The sequence below is a fragment of the Poeciliopsis prolifica genome, unplaced genomic scaffold (assembly GCF_027474105.1).
Source record: "Poeciliopsis prolifica strain line A6 unplaced genomic scaffold, Auburn_PproV2 SCAFFOLD008, whole genome shotgun sequence".
NCBI lineage: Eukaryota > Metazoa > Chordata > Actinopteri > Cyprinodontiformes > Poeciliidae > Poeciliopsis > Poeciliopsis prolifica.
Window position 1 is genome coordinate 986,314 of NW_026562383.1, and position 7,308 is coordinate 993,621.

Consider the following 7,308-nt stretch of genomic DNA (forward strand, 5'->3'; position numbering starts at 1 on the left):
AAAGCTTTAGAAATGTCAGAACACGATGAGCCAGAGGAGAAACAACATCGCAACTGAAACTGGTCAGGAACATTCCTGAGGAAAATTTGAGACTCACAGTAGAAACTTTGGTCACTTAAACACAAACATTTAGAATAACTAATCTTATCAGCGTTTTCTGCCACCTTATCTTTATTTTGAATAAGAGCAGCATGCTGGCAGCAGGATGAAACAGTGAAGGATGAGAAACCTTCAGGGGACAGAAGCACGACCACAGCATATTCAACTACTACTCAAGTTCAAGTAAAAAGAAGCCATGCAAGGAATTACTCTATTTCCAGTAGGTGATGAACGTATATCTAAACATTAGAAGTGCTTCCAGTGATCATTTCTAGTATGTACTGGATCTTCACCACCTCCAAATATCAAGAAGACAGAAAACAACACGAGAACCACAAAACGTTAAACAGGACGGCTTCATGTCTGCTTCTGATGCATTTCTGGTTAGAACCTGTTTGTTCTTGATTCAGAGAGTATCCAGAGTAGCAGCGCATTTGAAAATTTAAACACACTCTTTGAATCAGTTCATTTCTGACTCAACGACACAGAGACAGTCAACTTGTCATCATCTGACCTGGAGATGTGAGGAGGAAACAGCTGCTGATGTCTAACAGGTGATACTCTTCAGTGCAGATGCTGAGAGAGAGAGGAAGACTCAATTTAAAGTATTTAAGTAGCAATTTAATAAAGTAAGAAAAATAAGCTGTTTTAAAGAAAACAAGACTGTCAGGAGATAATAGAAATGGGAATGTATTTCAGCAAAGCTGTTCTTTATTGTTTTGAGAACATGCTGGGTTAGAAATGGCAAGACTTAGAATGCTGCCATCCCCAAATTACTGAGAATCTCAGGTCTTTTCTCACTGCTAATGAAAGATGCTGCACTCAGTTCTAACTAAACTGTTTCATATTTTTCTCTTCCTAATACATGATCATTTTTGATGAAGCTCATTTGTCAGATTAAAAGAACCTTTTGAAAATGGACAACCAGCCATGTAATAATCAGATACATTTCATTGAGGCCTTGGTCTGATGTAATATTCTAATTTTAAATGTTATCATTAACTGTACTTGGAAAATCATAATAGATAAAGGCTTTCTAACACCCATCTTTGTGTATTTAAATCACATGATGTGCTTCACTTTGTGATGAAGTTCCTGAAATAAATGAGACTTTTCAGTTCCAGAATGGGTTTTAACAACAAGGCTAGAGAAAGGATTTCAGTGCTGTCCTTTTATATCAACTGAAATCTGTATTTCAGGTCAAAGCTTCTAAAAACCTCTAAAAACCTGAAATCAGCCACAAAGTTCTGATTGAAAATGCAGCTTTTTTGCAGCTGGAACCAGCAAACGATGGAAAGTCTGACTGATTTGGGGCTGGAAATACTAAAACAGTATTACTGTCCTCTATATTCATACTGCCCGGCGTCAATGTGAGGGTTTCCTTATCATCCCCCTCTGATGACGTGAGACATGAATGTGGAGGGGGTGCAGAGTGCCTACGTTCAGGCAGACTGTGAGAATTAGGGGAAAGTTCACAGCAGACAGAGCGGCCATGCTGCAGCAAAGACAGGGGGAGTCTGGCAGTCTCCGCCTGGCAGCCAGCGGTCCAGTCTGTGTGATCAGACCACAAAGAGAGCAGTTAACCCTCTGCTGCCTGCAGCCCAGGCTAAGTGGGTGAAAGGTGAGCTCTGAGGTTTGGGCTTCTACTCCAGCTGCTCCCAGACGAAAGATTTTCTCATCAAATAAATTGGTGATTTGACTTCAGTTAGTTGATTATTGTTATTATAAAACACAGGAGAAATTATTTTGTTTTCTGTTATAGTTAGTCTGTCTTTATTACCTCTTAAGAACTGTAACTGTAATCTAACCTAAATAAAAACACTATTTTCCTTCAATGGTTTATGTTTGTGAATGTGTATTCACATATGAATACGCATTCATATTTTCAGGGAACTAAGCACATAGTTTGAAGATGATTAGATAATAATCAAACTTTTGGAGGAATTAACCAGACTGTATTTGAAAGAAAGCAGACATTAAAAGAATTCCTGCTCTCACATTAAAAGTAAAAGCTCTTCATGTTGGGCATCTTAATTCTTGCATATGAACCGGCATGATCTCTGTGAGGAAGCTAACTAACACACTCGATATATAGAAGAGAAACTGTTAACAGTGTATTGACCCCATCACACTCGCTTTGGATCCAATATCAGGACTCTCCTCAGCATCAGTACCATGGATATCTAGATTAATACGCCCAGCCATTGCTGAGAAAGGAAATTCAGCATTTGTGTTTCCAGTGGAGTGAAGTGACAGAACATCAGCTGGATTTGGCCTATTAGACGATTAGAACATTTTCAGAACTTGTGTCTGTTTGCTGCTTTGGAGCGTTCAGATGTGAGCATCAGAAAAAGACTGTTGCTTCCTGTCAGTCTGGTAAAGGTTATTTGTCTCTTTCTGAGCAATTAGAAATACAACAATGAGGAAAAAAAACTTTGGAAAGAAATATGCAAATACACCACTGGGTTCCAGAGGTCATAAAGAACAAGACAATATGGCATCTGGTGCAACTCAATCAAGATGCCACAGCAACTCAGCAGGCTCAGAGCAGCACTTCAGCACGGTGGTGAGGGCGTGATGATCTGGGCTCCAGATCACAGCCATGTTTGTATCAGAGATTTAGATATCTCAGGTTGAACCTTGAACCAAAATGTATAAAAGAGGAAAATTATCTCAGTTTGCTCATCAGGTTCATATACTAACAGTGGTTGGGCTTTTCAAAAGACTAGACCACTGTGTGTGTGTGTGTGTGTGTGGGTGTGTGTGTGTGTGTGTGTGTGTGTGTGTGTGTGAGAGAGATCTTTCTGGTAGTTGACACACAGAGCGCACAGCCACACCTCACCACAGATCCTGATCCAATTTCCCAAGATGTCTTCTCCCAGCTCTGCAGGCGACCTTTCACCCAGATCCAGACACAGAACATCTGCAGCAGCAGCAGCAGCAGCAGCAGCAGCAGCAGCAGCAGCAGCAGCAGCAGCAGCAGCAGCAGCAGCCTCCTCCTCACACTCAGTGCTGGAGTCGTGCTCTGATTCTCTGGTTCCCATGAAGCAGCACTGACTGTTTCACCTGCTTCCAGGGGAAGTCACACTTCTTTCTGGTTTCACAGTACTGATTAAATAAGAGGTGAGAATTAAGGGTGATCATTCTTTCTGGTCCTATTTTTACGGTGTAGCATCATCATTTTGAGAAGAATTTTAAAATAATGAATTAGTGAAATAGTCAGATTTTCTGCTCTGTGTTTCCATGCAGTAATTAGAAAGAATCAGGAAGCTGCAACCTTTTCTTCTATTTAACTGAAAGTGAGGGCAGCTCACTTCTCCAGCTGGATGAAGACAAACCAGAGTCAGAGTTTACTGGACACAGCAAACTGAACAGTTCATGAAAAACTATTTGTGCTTTCTGAACTGTGCCACATTGTGTCACTTTGTGTCACTTTGCTACCATAAATGTGAGGTGTAAAATGATAAATGATTTATCTGAAAAGTGTGGCATGTTTTTTATTCAGTCTGCTTTACTCTGAGACCTGCAAATAAATCCAATTGTCTTTAGAAAGCAGAGCTGAAGACAATCTCTTGAGATGACAACCAGTAGTAATTCACTTCAGAAATGTGGCTTTATGGAGAAAGCCATTGTTGTGAAAAAGGAGGAAGTCTGGGAAGACATGGTAGTGGCAGCATCATACTGAGGATATTCTTCCTCCCCAGACGCACGTTAGGGACAGATGAATGGAGCCAAACACAAAGCTTTGCACCTGGCGGCTGCAAAAGACTTAAAGAAGATCATTATGTTAAATCAGCTTTTTGACATCAAGTCAAATTTGTTATAAGAAAAACAGTTCATATTTATCTAATTATGATGCAACAGAAATTGTGTGGATGATAAAATCCCATTTATCACTACTACATCTTGACTTCACACAAGAGCATTGACTTTACTGTAAGGTCAGCATAAGCTAGCTCATCCTGTCTAGAAACTTTACCTAAAAGAAAATGGTTAGTCTGGTCTGAAAGGGGATATCATGGAAAATCAACATTTTTGATCTTTATAAGTCATAATATTATCACTTCATCATAAACATACTTCCCGTCTTGCTTTGATTGTTTCTTCCACGTTAGAGGAATCCTTGAATCTCCCATGGCAACCCATCATGGTGCCTAAATGCTTACACTCACAAAGCTCCGCCTATTTCCACAAAGCTCCTCCTCAGAGCTGCAGTCTCCAGCAGAGCTTCTGCCTCACAGAGCAGTCCTGACCCACTCTGCTCCTTCAGACTAGTGGCAGCAGCAACCTGGTGGAACTGCATATCTGTGAGTGTTGACTAGTTCTCAGGCCGACGCTGTAAGGACTGTTGAAACGGCATCATGGAGGAGAGTTGTTGTGATGAAGCTGAAGGGTGTGTCAGAAAGAGGTAAGGGCTTCTTAAAGAGACAGCAGCCCAATTTCAAGGCATCAAATGTTGGCTACAATGTTGCCATTTTCATAACAACTTAAGGTAGTATCAAAGGATTTTAATTTTTCTGAATCTCCTGGTCAAATTCTTCACCTAAATCCATTTGAGAATCAATGGAAAGACTCAAAAACTGAAATGAAGTTGGCTGTTTTTCACAACAAATGTAAAAAGCAAAACTAAAAAGTGTTCTGAGCCACTCACACTCTTACACACTCCACTTCAATCTCTATAGCAGGCAGGAGCATCCACCACAGCGAGTACTGCCACCTGGTGGTCAGTTAGGATAGGCTCAGCACTGACCTGAGCCAGTGTATTGCTGTATAAGATGTATTGTTGTCACCAGCTGAAGCCTGTGTAGTTCTTGAGGTAAGGTGACTGTGTGATGTTGTTAGCCTCCAGGTAATCATGGAGATGAGCTGTGACTCGTCCGGCTGCTGAGGCTGAGAGAGCAAGCCGAGGCACGAGCTTCCATCTCTTCTTCCTTTTTAACACTTTGCTAAAACTGACCAGGTTACAAAAAAACACAACTAATTATGACATAAGATGGTTATGTAACAAAGTTTTTACTGCCTGTGTGTTACAACGCCTTCTCCCTGCAGCTGACAATAGAAAGGATTCTAGATCATGGATAATTTCCCATTTTCCCCCAGATCTTTCATCAGACTTGCACATGACAAGTCATGTGCTGCAAAACACAAATGAATGTAACCACATCCCATACAGCTGTCTGTGTCTGTGGGATTATTCAGCTATCAGCAGCATGCAGAGCAGCAGCACTGCAGGCCTGTTAGAATGCAGCAGGCCTGCATGTCTGATGACTGCACAGAGAACGAAGCGCTGCTGCTTTGTGCTCAGAAATCCAGAGTTACACAACTGCTGTTGGTTATGCAAGCTGCAGTGTTAGCATCGGCGTTATGGAAAAGCATTCAGCAGTCTTTCTCAGCTCTGCCCATTTAAATGGAGGTTTTCTGTGGTTTTTGTGGTAACATTCTGGTTTATTTAAAAAGTTGAAACTTGTTTATAAGTATTTTCTTCTTCCTGTAATATCAGAGTGCGTTGAGTTTTGCGACATTTCTAACTTCAAGGACAAGTTCATTCCTCTTTTATTGTCTTTGGGGTAAACTGGTCTCTGTCTGTTATTTCCCTAGTCTTTACATTTTTTTCTGGAACCAGTAAAAATATTGTGAAGTAAATTTGGAAGCATATTTTGTCTGACCTCGAAAACATTTGTCCCAATCCTTCCAGGGAGAACAAAACAGTAGATCTTTGCAGAACTCTTAGTGGTGCATTAGGTCAGCTTTCATAGCTTTCATGGTGAAGTCCTAACTACTGTCTTTACTCCAGAGCACAAAAGTATCTTTTGTACAAGAATGCCCTTTAATTGTTGAATAATTTGTGAAGTTTTAGGAAATCTCTCTGATGTGTTTGGATGCCAGTCCAGCCTTATTTGGTTATTTGTTCCTCTGTGTGTGACATTTAATGTGTGTGTGACTCTTCATTCATCACAAGCTTTTCATTTGCAATGAGTGTATTAGGTCTGGTCATGTGACACTTGAGGTTAGCTGAATTAAAACAAACAAATTATGAGACTTTTGAAGATTACATTCAATTAATCAGTTTTGGCTTTATAAACAGAGAGGAGGGGCAAAAGCAAATGATGTGGATTAGCATAGCTGCTAACAACTATAATAGTTGCAAGCAACTACAACAATTGCTTGTGAAATGTTACTGGTACAGCATGTAACATGTTACTGCAATGTGTGATGCTGTGGGCCTGTGTCTGTTTCAAAGGCTTTGGTTCTCGTTAGTCAGTTTCATCATAGGAAAGAAGGAAAGAAAAAAAATAAAGAAAAAAACACTTTAAAAAAAGTGAATGTTTTTTTTTCTCTTTTTGTACATAAGAAATGTAATTTCAGAAAACATTTTTAATAAAATATTTCTTTAAGCAAAGATTTTAGTGAAGAACTTATCAAAATGAGAAACTTCCTTTAACACTGTTCCCTTGACAGCAAGAGAACAAAACCCCTGCTGTGACATACATTATAGTCACAGTTTTTATAGACAGAAAAACCATAAAAAAGCAGATAAAAAATCTGAAAAAGATTAACAATGACTCCCACGCCAAACTCAGAAGCTCTAAATAAGTCAAATACATATTTCTATTATCTGGGGGATGAAAACAAACGAGGCATCTGGGGGTTCCAGATGAGTTCTCCAGATGATCTAACCACCAAGCCGGAGGAGCTGTCACTTTAAGATCCCCCAGAGTGGCAGAACTGTGAAGTTCCCACATATTTAACCTGATTTACATCAACTAATCTGCATCATGTAAAACTCTCAAGAATCCACTTCAGATTTAGATTGAGGTCAGGACTTCAGCTCAGTGGGTTGAAGTTTCTCAGCACGATGCGGCTGATTCATCACTCAATTATTTTCAATGAACAGAAGGGAAAACAATAGCAGGTGGAGGACACCAGGACTAAGGATGGGTCCTGCTCTAGGACAGATGTAGATGTTGGCAGACAGCTACAGCGCTGATGAGCTGCAAGTGGAGAACGTGAGAGGAAAGCCGGTCTTCCTGAACCCCCGACTAAGATGAGTGAACAGAAGAGTTTTGGAAGAACATTTTGTTACAGAACGCTTTCATTACAGCGGGGGTCTTGACCTAAAACTATTCCTCAGAGCAGCTGCTGGCTGAGAAATGCTGATGTCTCAGCTAAAAGGATGCTTTTATGTCTAACTGCTGGGTGAGAGTCAAT